This window comes from Nyctereutes procyonoides, unplaced genomic scaffold, assembly GCF_905146905.1.
Source record: "Nyctereutes procyonoides isolate TBG_1078 unplaced genomic scaffold, NYPRO_anot_genome, whole genome shotgun sequence".
NCBI classification, from domain to species: Eukaryota; Metazoa; Chordata; class Mammalia; order Carnivora; family Canidae; genus Nyctereutes; species Nyctereutes procyonoides.
In genome coordinates, this window is record NW_026575035.1 from 9,114,854 (window position 1) to 9,130,292 (window position 15,439).

The 15,439-nt window shown below is 38.9% G+C and overlaps 1 protein-coding gene across 4 annotated transcripts in view; it reads left to right on the plus strand.

Annotated features, from left to right (window-relative positions):
• Positions 1-15,439, plus strand: part of EYA1 (EYA transcriptional coactivator and phosphatase 1) — a 169,491-nt gene that overhangs the window by 75,118 nt on the left and 78,934 nt on the right. The window lies entirely within an intron of this gene.

Here is a 15,439-nt window from a genome sequence, read left to right on the forward strand (position 1 = left end):
TTGAGCAACTGAGAATAGCTCCACTTCAAGTAACTCGTTAGTATAACCTTTTACCTCATTGCTTCTTAACACTCAAGGAGACACTCGCTTCTGTCAGCTACCAGAAGGACACCAGAAGGACACATAATGCCTCATTCTTCTAGATGTTTTCAATTTTACTTTTAAAATAAGCAAGGTGCCCCACCTCAGTGCTTTGTAATCTGAAGTACTGAGTCAGCCAAATGGAGTCGGCTGTGGTCAGCCAGAGAAGTAAAAAAACCTATGAAACCTGCTGTTTTATTTACCATGAGGGTATGTTCCTGATGTCACACAACATCCTCTCCATGAGCAGTCTTGTGAAGCATTTTTGTCTCATCTCTGTGCTAGAAACACCTGTTTCTATAGAAAATTTGTTATGTCTCATTGCATGTGCACCGCACAAGTCCTAGAACTACGTGTGCCATTGACTGCTTAGGTCAAGAAGACCTGTGTGACCACTCTCTCTCCTGGCTTTATTTTACCTTTCCCACTTCAGTGTTTTACTAATGTACTTGTTCATTAAAAAATAAAATTACTATATAGTCACTGTGTACATATTTGGTGGGTTAAACCCATTTGAGGAAAGGTAGAATATAAAATTATACGGAAGATACAATTAACTAAAATGTCTTATTAAACAAGAATAGGAGCAAGAAAATAGATTTATTTCCTCCACTCCATATTCAGGAAGCACTTATTTTCCAAATGTTGCATTATAACTACCTTTGTGAATGTCGCCATTTTGGTTATTATGTGCATAAAAACCTCTTCAAGATTCTCCTAAGTATAGCCTCCCAAGAGCACACACCTGCCCATCTTTTCTTCTCTTTGCTCAAAGTCCCAAACTACCATGTCTAATAGGCCTATTATTTGTTTCAATCCAACTAATTTATATAAGAAAGCACGTTGCCAACTGCAAAATGCCTCCCAAATGTAAGAATTCATTTTCTCTACCACTGACATTATTTTCAACTTCTGCAGTTTATTTTATTTGCATCCCTGATGACATTTTAAATGTTCTCCTTTAGTATTCTAAGAATGTTCTTTCTGTGGAGTCTCTTTCCTTTCCAGTTTGCCATTTAATGTTTTCCCTAAAGCATCTGTTTCAGTACATTTGTTCATCTAATTACCTCCCTTGACTCACTTTTAATATTGATAAAGTTTATCGAGGAAGCACATTTCTCTTGAGACTTATTCCTTAATCTTGCTATTAAATTTCATTGCACTATTCCCCAATTGAAGGAAAGGCAGAAAGCAAGGTTTCTTCTATGTTCAAATGCGAATGAAGGTTTGAAGATGTTCTTCAACATTCCATTAGCTATTCATTGAGCAGCTCTTAATTACAATGTTGTCTTAGGTTCCGCAGGGATACAGGGAGCGAGATTATTGGTTATTCCCTGTCCTTAAGGAGCATTTATGTGAATAGCCAAACCCAATAAAGGTTGCATTTAAGAAATGTGCTAGAAGAAGCAAAGTATTCTGGAAGAATAGAAGAAAATAAATTTCTTCTATAAACTATCTGAAGAAAAAAATAACTAACAAAAGGGGTGAAATTTATCCTCTGTATTGAAAGATATAAATGGGTGAGAGAGAATAGGGATGAGATATTTATTCAAGGCTAGAGAAATAGACCCATTTATTTATCCATGTAGTAGTATTTATTTATTTATTTATTTATTTATTATTTATTTATTTATTTTTATTTATTTATTTATTTATTATTTATTTGACAGAAAACACAGTAGGCAGAGCGGCAGGCAGAGGGAGAGGGAGAATCAGGTTCCCTGTTAAGCTGGGAGCCTAATGGTGGAGCTCAATCCCAGGACCCCCAGGCTCGTGACCTGAGCTGAAGGCAGACACTTAACCAACTAAACCACCCAGATGCCCCAGAGAAATAGACCCTTTTAAATGGGCTCAACAGTGAACTTAACAGAACAAACTTAAGCTATGTATAAATTTCACTGAAGAATGAAAGGTCGCCTTATGATCATCTTTATGAGTAAGATAACCTGAAGAGATAGCTTTGAACAATTCACTTCCCACCACCACACTAACATGTTTGTATGAAATACTTTAGCATGCATTAACTTGTATAATCTTCATGGCGCTGCTGTCTTCATTTTACTGTTGAGGAAACCAAAGTACAGATAATGTCAGGATAATTCCATAAATTACAAGTTACCAAGCCTGTTCAGATCCTACTGTCTGAATTTGTAGCTTATTCTTTCTACCACAGTGAAATGTGAACTATTCAATTTTCCATGTTCAGTAAGTTGAGGAGAATGTGGAAATGGACCAAAGTTTGCAAGACCCATTCCCTCCACAGGTGGGGTATTCCCCAAACATGAAAAGGGATGAGTTCACATTTTTGACATCAGTACAGGTTCAGTAATCCATGCAGCTAAGCTTTGGTCCCTGACAGCTCTCCCTCTGACCCCAAATCTCCCCAGGCAGGAGCCCATCAGAAACTGACACCTATCCTTGTCCTCATCCCTATAGAACAAGGGTTCTGGCTTAGGGAAGTGATGTGCTCTCTGAGAAAAGAGAAGACTGGTTCAGTCAGGCATGTGAAACAGGAGAATGCAGATGGAGTGAGAGAAATAATTACAGAGCCTAGAGGAAGCTCTGTTCAATCCACCCCTCTACCTGTCAACCCTGATGTGTCGTCTTTTTCTGTGAAGGGTAAGGTCTACTCTTCACTGAATGAAATAACTTGAACTCAAAAGATGAAATCAGGAACCAAGTATGCCCAAGTTCTCTTCCTGACAATCCTTCCTGAATGACCATGAAGGCACATTGATAAGTACTTAACTGTGACACATTCTTCAAGAGAATGGTGAAATCAAATTTTACATGAAGAGTTATCAGGGATCACAAGCACCTTGTGACCCAGAGATGGTCCACATGCCAGCTTGTTATCTCATTCAACAACAGATGTCTGCAGGGTCTCTGGTATATCTCAGGCACTGTTTTAGACACAGGGCATTCAGCAGTGAATAAGATGAAGTCTGTGTCCTCAAGGAGTGTTTATATTTAATCAAAGCACACAGATTACAAGTAAATGTAAAATGCCTCTGGTAGTCAGAAGCGTCTGGAAGGATGACATGGTTTATAAAATAGGGTTAGGGCAGAAGACGGGTCTGACAGAGTGACATTTTAGCAGAGACCTGAAATTACTGAGTGGAGAGCCACCTCCTAGTTTGGGGAAGAGCATTCTGGGAGAGGAAATGGCAGTTGGTGGATGGAGCAGCAACAGAAAGGCCAGTGTCACTGGAGCTCTGGGGGTGGAGTGTGGGAGGGGGTGAGGGTAGGCAGGGAAGGAGCCAGATCATAGCAGGCATGTGGGCATGGGAAGGACTTTGGATTTTATGTTTGTTTTGAATGAGATGAGAAGTGTTTAAGCAAAAAGTGACGTGATGCCATTACATTTAAAGGAGAATCTGTCTGGTTGTTGGGCAGAGAATAAGCAAAGGTAAGAAGGGGTGTGGTGGTGGTCATGCAGATGGTTCCAGTGGCCCATGGAGAGGCAACTTGGCCAAGCTCAGGTGCCTAGGGGTGGAGGTGGTGAAAGTGGTCAGATTTGAGAGAGATTACAAAGTAGAGCTATCAGGATTTGTCAATAGGTTGAATGTGAAGAATAAGAAAGGAATCACGGATAACACCACAGTTTGGAGCCCAAACACACACACACACACACAAAGTGCATTTTCCACTTCTTAATATGGAGGAAATGGCAGGAAGAGAAGGTATTGTTGGAGAAATCAAGATTTCTATTGAGCACATATTAAGTGTATGGTGCCTGTTAGAAATCCAGGGGGAAATGGCAAGTGAGTTGATGAATAAGTCTGTTGTTGGTAAGATAACTTAGGACCTAAATTTGTGAGTCATCACAGATGCCATTTAAAGCTCATGTGCCTGGATGAGAGTTGACCAGGGCAGCGAGCATAAATACAGAAAGGGAGAGAGCCAAGCATGGAGCCTGGCCTTGCAACCAAGAATGGAGTCTCCCAGAAACCAAGGGAAGCAAGTGTTACAGACAAAAGGAGGAATGAGCTGTGTGTCATGCTGGTGAAAGGTTGAGAGAAGAGGAACTTGAAACTTGACCATTGGGTCTGTCAGGGTGAGGGTCACTGATGATGTTGACAAAGGTTGGTGGTAGTGGAATATTGGAGAGAAGAACCTAATTGGACTGGGCTCAGAAGGGACTGGAGGAGAGGAAATTGATGCAGCAAATATTTACGACTCTTTTAATAATTCTTGCTTTGTACTATAAGGTAGCAGAGACCGGAGAATCTAGGGGGTGTTTTTTTAGGCAAGAAGTATATCTGGCTTGTGTGCACATGTGAGTGATCCAGAGGAAGGGGACACTTGGCCAAAGGGGGTGAGAGTGGGCTGGGATCTCATGCCTCAGTGAGGGGCTGGCAAAAAGTTCACCCGTATAACATGAGGGGAGGAAAACTATGCATAGAAAGTACTAGTAAATGTGTTTTCCTGGGTATGCAGAGTGTAGAGGGTGAGTGCTTTTTGCTTACGGGCTTGGTCACGAAAGAGTGGCAAGTGGTCTCATGCTGTTACTTCTGACACTCTTGGATGTAATAAATACAGCCAGACATGAGACTCTATGGGGCAAGACCATCATGCTTAGTGCTTCGTACGTTGCCTGATACATAGAAGGTGCTGTGTTACCACATAATCCTAAGGTAACACACACTTTACTGGCTCAGGGGTTTGTTTGTGATAGACAGAGGCAGGGCCAGCTACATAATTTGTGCACCCAGTACTCCATGAAAATGTGCAGTTCATAAATAATTTCAAAACAGCACTGCAGAACATTAAGCCAAGTGCAAGGCCCGTGTGAGCACACAACTCTGGGTGACTGTATTTGCCACACGTCCGGAAGCCCACCCAGTATACAGGTCCTGTTAAATTGGATCAGGTCAGCAAATGCAACAGCAGTGGGCAGACCAGGGGCATTGGCTGGAGACTGGCCTCCCAAGAGGGAAGCATCACACAGTCACCTGTCTTTCAGAAGTTTGAGAAAGATCAAATTCAAAAAGAAGCTGCCGTCTTCACAGATTAATAGAGATGGGGGTCTAGGAGTGTCCTCAAAAGTGAGCAGAATGAGCAGAAAGTGCATCAGAGCTATCTAGAAACCTTTATGACCACAAACACACATACACACGCATGCACACACACAAAATCACTAGTGGTGTCTCTCAAGCAGAATTGCACAGATCACGGTGGCAGGAAGGGGAGGCTGAGAACAGTGAAGCTTGGCAGTACTATGGGAGGTTGCAGTCCATTACCGATAGACGTGGCATTCATGGCCATTAAAGACAGAAGAAAATCTTCCGCAGCCAATCCCTAACCTCCAGGAGTGAAGGGTAGTGTGAATGGAAGATGAGCTCCTGTGCCAGGATAAGATGACTTATCTTGTAGCTACTTTAAATTGACTTGTATCAAAGATTTTTTTTTAAAAAACTGTCTATAAAGATCTTTTCAAAGGTTTCCAAGTTTGTGGCCCTTTTATTGGAAATAGAAGCCAGTAGCTGAATGAACGTGTGTGCATACACCCATGCTCTGTGAGCATTTGTTGTCTGCAGTATTGCATTCTGACATAGGAGAATTCAATCAGGAAGTCTAGGCCACCACTGGAATTTCTCTAGGGGGTTGAGAAGAATAGGAAGTTCAGTTTTCAGCTATGAGGCTGGGTGATTCCAAGTGGCCTTCCCCCTGCCTGCCTTACAGGAAGAGGAGAATCCGTTTTACAAAACATCAGAGATAGGTGGAATATAAGAAATAGTGAAAGGAACCATAAGGGAAGGGCAGATACTGAGTGATGAAAAATTAGAGATGGAGAGGAACTGTGAGAGACTCCTAATGCTGGAAAACAAATAAAGGGTTGCGGAAGGGCAGGGGGTGAGGGGATAGAGTGGGTGATAGGCACTAAGGAGGATACTTGATGGGTTGGGCACTGGATGTTATATGTTGGCAAATTGAATCTAAATAAAATAATTTTTAAAAAGGGCTGGAGGTGAGCCTAGAAAAGAATGTTCATCAGATTCAGTTATTAGGGGTCACTGGAAGTCCAGGAAATCTAAGTGCTCAATATAAAAGGCATATACCTCTCCTTTTCCATGTGACCTTTTCCCTAATTTTTCTGTATAGTGAACACCATGGTTTAACAATGGCAGGGCATTTGAGTTTTTCGTAGAAAGACAGCTTAGCCCATTATCACCCAGCATCACTGGTGTGCTTGCCTGCTTGTGTCCTTTGTGATTACGACATCCACATTCAGGCAACTCCAAAGAGCCTGGTAAGAAGGTATCCCCAAGCCCACACAAAATCACTCCCAAGATGTATGTGTCTAGTGTTTCTACCAACCCCAAGTTACTGTGTCCATGAGAAAAACAAAACCTTGTTTGCATATTTGCACGTTCAAGGTTGACACCTTTTGATATCACAGTAGCTGGGCTCCCTTACCACCTGGGATGAGGCCTTTTTAAAAGTACATATTAAATTCCCTTTCTACTTATTATCAATTCCAAAAAAATAACAGCTTGTTTTGGGCCTTGCTCTCCAATTAGTTTGGCAACATGTTTCACTTAACTGTACCACAATGTTAACATTTAATGTTTGCAGCAATTTTGAAGAAGTAATGCCACTCTGAGAAATAAGGTGACAGTCACTTAAATTTCACAGCCATCATGGAGTGAGTTACTTGCATCTCATATTAACACACAGTTTCTTTAATGAATATAATTATATATTACCACAAGCCAAATCTGTTTTATAAATAAAGTTTTATTGAAACATCACCATATTCCTTTATTTTAATTTTTTAAAATTGTATTTACACTCAATTAAAATATAATGTATTATTAGCTTCAGAGATAGAGTTCAGTGATTCATCAGTTGTATATAACACCCAGTGCTCATTACATCATGTACCCTCCTCTTTAATGCCCATCACCCAGTAGCCCCATCCTCCCACCTCCCTTCCCCTCCAGCAACCCTCAATTTGTTTCTTCTGGTTAAGAGTCTCTTATAGTTTGTCTCCCTCTCTGATTTCCTCTGGTTTTATTTTATCCTCTTTTCTTCTGTGCTCCTTTGTTTTGTTAAATTCCACATATGAGTGAAATTATGATAATTGTCTTTCTCTGACTGACTTTACTTCACTCAGCATAATACCCTCTAGTTCCATCCATGTCATTGCAAATGGCAAGATTTCATTTTTTTAATGGTTGAGTAATATTCCATTGGGTATATATACACCACATCTTCTTTATCCATTCATCTGTCACTGTACATCTGGGCTCTTTCACAGTCTTTAACTTCTTGAGGAACCTCCATACCATTTTCCAGAATGGCTGCACCAGCTTGCATTCCCACCAACAGTTTAAGGGGGTTCCCCTTTCTCCACATCCTCGCCAACATTTGTCATTTCCTGACTCGTTAAATTTTAGCCATTCTGACTGGCATGAGGTGGTATCTCATTGTGGTATTTGTATTTCCCTGATGCCGAGTGATGAGCATTTTTTTGTATGTCTGTTGGCCATTTGTATGTCGTCTTTGGAGAAATGTCTGCTCAAATCTGCCCATTTCTTCATTAGGTTGTTTTTTGGGTGTTGAGTTTGATAAGGTCTTTATAGGTTTTGGATACTAGCCATTTATCTGATAAAACATTTGCAAATATCATTTCCCATTCTATAGGTTGTCTTTTGGTTTTGTCAACTGTTTCCTTTGCTGTGCAAAAGGGGTCCCAGTAAGTCATTTTTGCCTTCATTTCCCTTGCCTTTGGAGACAATACCACCATACTCTTTTATTAAATTGTCGTGGTTGTTTTTGCACTATAATGACAGAGCTAAGTCATTGCAACAGACTATGCGTCTTACAAATCCTAAGACATTTACTATCTGACTTTAAAAAAATTTCTGACCTCTGCTTTAGAGTAGATAGAAAAGAAAAAAGTGTGGACAAGTTGGCTCCATGCCTCTCCAGGTACCTATGTGATATGTACCCCACAGTCCCACCAGTGGGTTTCATTGCTTTTGTACCTCATAGTGTTGCTGTTTGAGAGAGGATTTCTGGGAAATTTTGAGTATATGTGGTTTTTACTTTGTGCATTGATTACAGAACCCATCCTGGAGTAAGATGCAATTCCATATTTACCTTAAAGTAATCAAACTCAGCTTTACAGAGTAGTTTCTTCCCTCATAAAAACCAGTTTTTAAAATTATGAACAGAAATAAACCCAATTGTGGTATATGATTCTTTTGGCCAGTAGCATCAAGCTTGATGCATCTTCCTCCCTATGGGGAATGCCAGGGTAATCAGAATAACCTTTCCTCATGGATTTAGTATTAATCTCTCTGCATTCTTAGTCTGCATGATTTGGCTTGATGCATCAGCTTTTGAGAGGATTTTTGCATATAGTTAAGTTGATTTTGAGAGTCTCAAAATTTGGGAGTACCATACTGTCAGTTGCTGTCTGGCATCTTCACAGTCACCTGTGTAACTATTCATGCACTTTAAGTCATGAGTCTCAAACATGACAATATCTGCTTTTAGGAAATTAAGATACTCGTTTTTATCTGAGTCCCCAATAGCAGCAAATAGAATATAATTATCGATTGCCATGTCTCATGTTCATTAAATTTAGGTAATCTTTATAAGGATTTCCCTCTGCACTTCTTTTGTAATTGGTATGCCTTAGCATAGATTCAGGATCTAGCTGGAGATAGCCTTCCTGGCCTCCACCCAATTATCATTATATATGTGGCAAGAGCTTCCTGTCCACACGGAGTCTGGTTACTTGAATCTGTTTCAGGGGAGTAGTCTTTCACCTCAGTTAAACTTAGAAATGAGTAAGGAGAGCCTCCATCCTCCCAAACCACAGAGAAGGGAACTTGCCGGAACCCTGTATTCTGCTTCCTTTACAACTACCACTGGCGTACACAGTCCCAGGAGTATAAAGTTATATCAAAAGTTCTTTGCTCCACTTAGAATAAACGTAAATGCTTATCCCGAAATCTTCTAGGAGTCAACCAGGCCAACAGGCTGTGTTTTATTTAGTGCAGGGCCAAGTAAAAATAAAAAATAAAAAAAACTTATGTGAAGGAAAACATAATTTAGGAAATATCAGCATGATTTGAGCATTTGAGGAACTATCAGGAATGGAAAAGTGCCTGCACTTTGATATTAGGTTATAAAATAGAAGTTAAAGATGTTAAAACTTTTATATTAATCAGTAAAGGAATATAAAAATTTGCAAAGGACTTGGATAGTTCATAAAGAGAAATATTATTTTTAAGCCCATATCTGTAAGTATCTCGAACATGTCCCAATTAAAATCACTAGTGTTCTACACCTAATGAAATAGCCAGGACTACTTTAAAATATAGATAGATAGATGATGATAGATAGATAGATAGATAGATAGATAGATAGATAGATAGATAGATAGATAAAACAAAGATAACTTTGTGTGTAAGACTGTTGGTAAAACTGACACAATTTAAATTGATATAATTCTTTTGAAAACTATATGGCAATGTGTAACTAAGAGGGAAAGACTAAAAGCTAACACCTAGGAAGATGTGGTAAATACTGTACATGATAGATAGTAGCACTTTAAAGCTAAATCATCTAGGCTGTGACCTTATTTGACAGACCAGGTTTTTTAGGAGGCTAAAAAACATGGAGGAAATGTCCCTAAGACTCAAATAGGAGTTATGAGCTCAGCTCAGAGGAACTAGAGGTGCCAAGAGGAACTAAGTGGAATCTTCTGAGTTCCAGTTCTGTTTTTCTTTTCAGTATTGAAGGATTTATGGAACTCTTCAGTAATACAAATGTACAATGTTAATGATCTTATGTAGATTTTAACATTTAATGAATGAATATGTAAACATTAATGTTTAAATAAGCTTTAAAAGTAATTACAGCTATTTCTCATTTTAAAATATTTTGACTAGTAGGAATAATTAGGTAATCTTCATAGATTTAATGGAGCAAAAGCCAAACTTGAGAAACCCTCATTCTTTCAATCATCATTTTTTTTTTTAATGTGTGTTTGGCACCCTGGACTCTTACTGCACTCTCCGAATATAAAATGAACACCACCAGCTTCTGTCTTCTAAGAGCAGGAGAGATGGACATTTGCTCAAAATAACTTATTATCCACTGTGAATATGAAAGATTGCAGAAATTGTATAATCCTATAATAGATGACCGTAAAAAAAAAATAATAGATGACCGTAAATGCAAAACAGGGCCTCAGATATAGATAGAAAATTCACGAAGAAGATACTTGATCTTTAGAGATTGATAGGAGTTTCACATACAGATCAGGGAAGGGATGATAAGCATGAATAAAAAGCATTGTAAGAAAAGGGAACAGCATGTTCAAAGTCATGAAACAGCCTAGCATGTTCAGGGAACTCAGATAATTAGGTGTGTCTGTCTGAAGTGTAGACTATGAAGGGAAGAGAGAAGTTGAACTTGGTGGGACTTCTCTTTACTTCAAGGCAGCTTAACATCATAAAATACTAGTTCAAACTACCTTTACAGGTATGTTGGTTTTATTTTATCTCATTTATTCCGGTTTTACAGTTGATGAAACTGACTCAGAAAAAGTAAACTTGCCCAAAGACATATTTCTAATAAGCAGTGGGATTATGATTTGAAATATGGTAGTTGAGTCCACAGGTCCTAAAATCTAGACCGTCCTTCCTGTTCTACACTAGAAGTTGGGAGTATTGAAGATTTTTTAAAGTTTTCTTTCATGGTGGTGGTGTAGGTGGTAATTGAAAGGTTTGGATACTAAGCTTGAAAACAAGCCTGTTGCAGTACTTAAAGCAGGGATGATGAGAGCCTGAACTTAGAACAAAAGTATTTAGAAGGTAAAAGACCTAAAACTTAGTCTTAATTTGTTAGAGCTTATGAGGAATTTCTGGCTTGAAACACTGGGTTGATGTTGGTGCCATTGATCAGACTCAGTAAGAGAGGAGGCTGATCCATTTGGGGACAACTTTAGTTGTGGTGCCCCTGGAATATTCAAATAGAGAGGTCTAGTAAGTAGTGGCGTATTCAGCCTGGAAGTTATCATTGAAATCCCTCTTACAAATACTTCAAACTGCTGAGAGCTTTTAGTGAGATAGAGAAAATTGTCTTGTACTGCTGCTCAAGGTATAGCCTACCAACTATCTACCTATCCACTAATTGTTTATTAATAGTCCATATAACATAAGGATTTGCTTCAGAATGTAATCAACTGCATCACTAAGCACATTGTTTACTTTTCTTTTTAATCATAGCAAGACTTTTGATGAGGGGGGGATTGCAGTAATTAACATTCTGATACAAGCTCCTTATTTTGTCCCAGAGAGCACTTTGAGTATCAATAATACAAAAAACACTAATATTTAAGCTTTGGGTTAGAGGAAAAGGTCTCTAAAGAGGCAAAACTAATAGCGTGAGTAGTAGGATAAGAAGCAGAAAAAGGGGAAGTCAGGTTACTCTGATGTGACACAGTTTAAAGTAGCCAGTGTTCAGGACAGTCACAGAGAGGTTAAATAAGGTTAATAAGAACTAAAAACAATTATTGAATTTGGCTATTATAGGGTCTTCAGTAACACGTTGGGAATTTTGACTCCTTACTATTGTACCTTCTGCTGTCTCATTTTTATCCCACCAATATACCTCCTAAATACTTCTCAAATCTATTCCTTTGGCAGTTTGCCAAAGATGTCATTAACTCTAAATCTAAATACTATTGGATTCAATTTTGATGTTACTGATTACTCTCTCCTTCCTGATACTCTTTCCTCTATAACATGCTAACCTTGGTTTTCCTCCTAAGACCCCACCCATTTTTTTTTAAGATTTTATTTATTCATGAGAGACACAGAGAGAGAGACAGAGACAGGCAGAGGGAGAAGCAGGCTCCATGCAAGGAGCCGGATGTGGGACTCGATCCTGGGACTCCAGGATCATGCCCTGGGCTGAAGGCAGGTGCTAAACAGCTAAGCCACCCAGTTATCTCCAGCCCTATCCGTTTTTCTCTGCCTGTCTCTTCCTATACCTCCATGTCTTTAATTATACCCATTTCTTTAATTACATAATGTATGGCATCAGTTTCCAAACCTAAACCCAGCCTACATGTCTTTCCTGAGCTTTAGGGTAGTCTAACAGCCAACTGGACATCTTGATTACTGCATACAATCTTCAAGTTCAGCATGTCCAAAGCTGAATGTGAATTCTCATCTACACACTTCCCCATAATCCCTTCTTCCTAAATCCCATACCTTATAGCTTCATCTTCATCTTCCCAGTTGTTAAACCACTGACAAAAGCATCTTCCTTCACTTCCTCCTTCTTTCTTATCCAATTAGTTATTGATTTCTCTCCCAGTGAAATCAATACACTTCAGATCTGTACAATCTCCGTGACCTGCATGGGCCACCACCAATCCTCACTGAATTCACTTTTCCTACCTTGGTCTCTGCTTCTCAGTCTTGATTTGCCTCCAATACTCACAGCACATTGGAACTAGAATCCTCTAAGGTGTAAATTTGATTTCATCCCTCTCTCCTTTATTCTTTGCCTGCCATTCCAGCCTCATCTCTGTACTCTTTTTCTAGAGAGTCGGGTCAGATTGATTTTTTTCAATTCTTTGACATGCTTGCACATGTTCTCTCTCTCCACCTTCACACATGTTCATGCACCTGCCTAGAGAACTTTTATAGTCTATTTTTCCACTGGTAATTTTGTCCCCCATTTTCAAGAAGCTTCTATAATCCTGTAAATCTAAGTTATGTGAACTTACTCTGTGGTTTCCCAGCATTCTACCTTTCTTATGCCATAACCCTTCCTAATTGTTTTCTAATATCTTACTTTTGTTCATAAATCAGTACCTTCCTCTGAATTTTAAGCTCCATGACAACCATATCTGTATGATACATCATTATACTTCAAGCTCCTGATACAGTGCCTGGAGTGGGGTGGACATTTAGTCATTGTTTGTTAAATAAATGCTCCTCTGAGGATTTTCACATTCATTATCTAAGTGGGGGTAAAGTTGAATAATTTGGAAAGGATTTTAATGAAATATGAGATGTCAGTGGATTAGAAGATTAAATTATTTGTTGAGTTGTTTTACACTAATAGAAGGAAAAGAATAGAATCAGGAAAACTGGTTAGGAGAGTAGAAGTGTTTAATCCCACCTCATAGAACAAAGAGGAAGAGATTTTTTTTCTTTTTTAAATCTAGCCTGCATTGGGCAGCCCAGGTGGCTCAGCAGTTTAGCACTGCCTTCAGTCCAGGGCCTTATCCTGGAGACCTGAGATCGAGTCCCACATCAAGCTCCCTGCATGGAGCCTGCTTCTCCTCCTTCTTGTGTCTCTGTCTCTGTCTCTCTCTCTCTCTCTCTCTTTCGTGAATAAACAAATAAAATATTTTTAAAAATCTAGCTTGAATCATTTAAATTTTATCTTTCGGGGATCCCTGGGTAGCTCAACAGTTTAGCACCTGCCTTCGGCCCAGGGCATGATCCTGGAGTCCCGGGATCTCGTCCCACATCGGGCTCCCTGCATGAAGCCTGCTTCTCACTCTGCCTGTGTCTCTGCCTCTCTCTCTCTCTCTCCCTCTGTGTGTGTGTTTCTCATGAATAAATAAATAAAATCTATTTTTAAAAAAATTTATCTTCTAATAAATTGAGGCCTATAAAGTGTGTGTGTGTATGTGTTTTAATATTTAGACGTATCAGATTGTCCATATTTTAGGGCTTTTTCTCCACCTGGAAAAACTTTAGATGATTTAAAAATCCCCCTTTATACTTTGCCCATTGAACTTATTTTCTTTGGGGCCAGGTTTACAGAAGTGAGTAATCAATTTATCACTTTTTTATTTCCCCTCCCAAAAAAGTGGGTGGAATATATTTACAAAGATTTAATTAGTTCTAATGCAGGTATAAAGAAATACACACCAAGAAAAGGAATGGGCAATCCATACAAAGAAATCTAGGGTAAGAAAACCTCAATAAGATAAACTAGTTGGAGGAGAGAATTCACCCTAAACTAGCTGGAAGTGGAAGCAAAAGACATAATGCAATAAGATACATTGCTTAGCATCTTTTAGCTTTTTGTCAAATATGAACTTCAAAATGTGGAAAGCTCACAAGTCAAGATGGACTTTGAAGTCAAGTACTTGAAGTATGAGTCCAATTAGATGCCCCTTGTGCCAGTTGCAAAGTAAATGCTCTGTCTTGAAACTGTTAGAGATTGGCATGTGTTCTGTCTCAAATGGTGGCTATCCAGGTTTGCATAGAGATGTAGTTGCAGAATTTTTAAAGAAAAAGAAGGTCAGAAAAAAAAAGAAAAAGGTCAGGACTTTTTCTTTAAAATACAACTTTGAATTCACGGACCCCTTTAAAAATATGTTTTTTGGTGGTTTTTTTTTTTTTTTTTTTTTTTTTGTGCTCCTAATTTTCTATAAAACATGGAAGGCAGATGCTTGGCTTGGAACATTTGAGAAGATGCCACAGTCTTCTGCCTCTGCAAGAAAACAATCTAATAGGGATTTGGAGAATGTTAAACATGAACTAGCCAGCACTGTATTCTGATTGTTCTGTAAGATGGATTAGCTCAAAAATGCATCCCATATAACTACATAAGCTGACATAGTAAGTGGAGTTGTTTTGGATTTTCTGGCCATAATTAACTAATAGGCTTGTAAGTATCATAATGATTTCTGAGTATAAGGATCACACATTGCTGGTATATATGATGAAGTTTGCTGGTCTTATTTCCTATGGCAGAGGACATGCAAAAAAGTCTCATCTAAAAGTAATAGGAATCTGTTTAGATTTTAAAATTAAGCAGGAGCTGTAGGGCTGTTCCATGTGATTTAGAAATGGAATTTACTCTGTAAAGTCCATTCATATCCACTGAAATTCCTAAGTCTTAAACTTACTGAGACCATGTGGTTTGACATGGCTAGCCTTGTTGGGACAGTCAAGGATGATAGTATATAATAAAGGCTACCAGGTATTCACCTGTCCTCAATACTTTTCTGTTTGGTGAAATGCAATATCAGCATCTCAATGAAAATTCTCCTTCCTTATATCAGCTTGAGAGATTCCAACCCACATCCAGTAGAGAAATCTGGCAGAGAGTTTGGGGTGGATAGGCAGCACACTGGCACATCTGGAATTTGGGGAGATAGAAATTGTCTGATGGGTGAACTCTTAGAAGAAGAGACTATAAGAGGTTTTATTCATTTTGGAAGCAGAGTAAGAGTGTCCCCCTTCACTACTCAGCCATTCCTCTAGCTGATTGGAGGTTGTTCTTTATTTTGTAGTTTCTATATAATTATTTCCATGATTTCTCTGAGTTACCCAGATGAGCAATTTTAATGTGCTGT